The 2,427-nt window shown below is 38.2% G+C and overlaps 1 pseudogene; it reads right to left on the bottom strand.

Moving 5' to 3' along the window:
* Positions 1-583: 583 nt before the first annotated feature.
* On the bottom strand, positions 584-1,245 carry LOC103107893 (ras-related protein Rab-11A-like; annotated as a pseudogene).
* Positions 1,246-2,427: the final 1,182 nt, after the last annotated feature.

Here is a 2,427-nt window from a genome sequence, read left to right as displayed (position 1 = left end):
GGTAACTCTTCAGAGTTGTAGAACTATGCATTGTGTGGAGAAAAGAGCCTGTTGATCACACACTGCTCTGTGGCAACAATTATAGCTTATTCTAGAGACTTGTTAGTTTGATTTGCCCAAGAACAGTAGGCCTGAAGTTCAAATGGTCAACATTTATCACATCCTACAAGTGTCAGGCTTCCAAGAGGAGAAGTAAACAGTAACTGAGGAACCCAAACATTCAGTTTATTAAGCTAGGGCTACTGAAGCTATAACATAGGGGAAAAGAAAAAGAAGAAAAAACCTGCAGTCATTCAGGAGAAGTGGGTGATTTTATAAAGCAAAACCCAAAAGACCTAAGACATGGAAAAGTTCATAGAGATGAGAAAGTAAATGTGACCACAAGAATTACAAATATATTTAAATCTCCAATCTGGGAAATAAACTATATAAAATTTGCTAGAGGAGAGAGACAGAGAGGAAGAGGGAGTGGGGGAGAAGGAGAAGAAGAGAGAAAAGAACAGAGAGAGAGAGAAAGAGAGAGAGAGAGAGAGAGAGAGAGAGAGAGAGAAGGAAAGGGAGAGAGGGAGCAGAGGAGGATACCTTAGATGTTCTGACAGTACTGCACCTTTGGCTTCTTTTCAGTGGTGCATGGAACATGAATGGGAACCAAGTTGTTGCTTAGAGACATATCATTTTCAGGTCTGTCTGACTTTTACTGCTGGGAAACAAGGCAGTAGATCTCTATCAAAATTGCCTGGAAAGCAGCTTCTACATTTGTGGAGTCTAGTGCAGATGTCTTGATGAAGAACACTCTGTTCTCCGCAAAGGCCCACATCTCATTTGGCCCTGAGTTGGCGCAGGTCACTCTTGTTACCCACCAGCATAATGAAGGTGTTTCAGTCCGTGTGATACCTCAGTTCTTTCAGCCATCGTTACACATTCTCATAGGTGAGGAGTTTCACAATGCCATGATCCAGTAAGGGACCTAGGGCTTCACAATAGTATGACAATGTGATAACTCAGTATTGCTCCTGCCTGGCCATGTCCCATATCTGCGCCATTATTATCTTCCTGTCAAACTGAATGTTTCGAGTAGCAAACTCCACTCCAAATAGCTAAATTCTCAAATTATCCTAAACTAATGAAATATGAAGTTATAATTTCTATTGTATGTGTATATATCAACCTTCAGATAATTAGGATTCTGCTGAAATTTACCTTATAAAATAGTGCAGTTAGTAAATTGAATTTAAGAAAATACATAACTGTGGAGAGAAAAAAGAATGAGTTATACACATAGAAATTTTTAAATTGTAGTGGTCAAGAGATCACTGGAGGTACTGGGTGATGGCACATCACGTTGAAGGATCATGTTCCAGTGGGCAAAGACACAGGTTTGAGGCCCCCATTCCTTCCTGTAATGGAGAAGCTTCTCCCATTCTGTGAGGGGTCTCTTGGTTTGGGTAGTGGTTTCTTTTGCTGTGCAGAAGCTTTGTAATTTGATGTAGTCCCATAGGTTTATACTTGCTTTAGTCTTCTTTGTAATTGGATTCGTTTCATTTGAGATGTCTTTAAAATGTATGTGGAAAAGAGTTCTGCCAATATTTTCCTCTAAGTATCTGATAGTTTCTGGTCTAACATCCAAGTCCTTGATCCACTTGGAATTAACTTTTGTATTTGATGAAATATAGTGGTTCAATTTCATACTTCTGAGTGTTGCAACCCATTTTTTTCCTACACCATTTGTTGAAGAGACTCTGATTTCCCCATTTAATAGTCTAGGCACCTTTGCCAAAGATTAAATGCCCATAAGTGACATAGTTTACTGCTGGGCTCTCAATTCTATTCCACAGGTCAGTGTGTCTATTCATGTTCCAGTACCAAGCAGTTTCGATGACAATGGCTCTATAACACAATTTGAGATCTGGGAGTGTGATGCCTCTGGTTCTGTTCTTTCTTCTCATGATTGTTTTGGAAATTTTAAGTCTTTTCTGGTTCTAGACAAACATTTGTAGCATTTGTTCTATTATCCTGAAAAATGTGGTTGGGATCTTGATAGAGATAGCATTGAATTTTTATATGGCTCTGGGTAGTATATCCATTTTGATGATGTTAATTCTTAGTGTCTTTTTCAATTTCCTTGAGTAGTGACTCATAATTTTCAGTATACAAGTCTTTCACTTCTTTGGTTAGGTTTATTCTTATATTTTACTGTTTTTGTTGCTATAGTAAAAGGAATTGATTTCTAGATTTCATCTTCTTCTAACTTAGTGTATGCATAGAGGATTGCCTGACTTTTGAATGTTATTTTTGTAGCCTGACACCTTACTGTATTGCCTGATGATTTCCAAAAGCTTCTTGCTGGATTCCTTAGGTTTTCTTTGTATACTATCATGTCATTTGCAAAGAGGGAGAGTTTGACTTCTTCTCTTCCAATCTGTATGC

This window comes from Erinaceus europaeus, chromosome 2 (genome assembly GCF_950295315.1).
Source record: "Erinaceus europaeus chromosome 2, mEriEur2.1, whole genome shotgun sequence".
In the NCBI taxonomy this organism is placed as follows: Eukaryota; Metazoa; Chordata; class Mammalia; order Eulipotyphla; family Erinaceidae; genus Erinaceus; species Erinaceus europaeus.
This window is presented reverse-complemented; position numbering and strand designations above follow the sequence as displayed.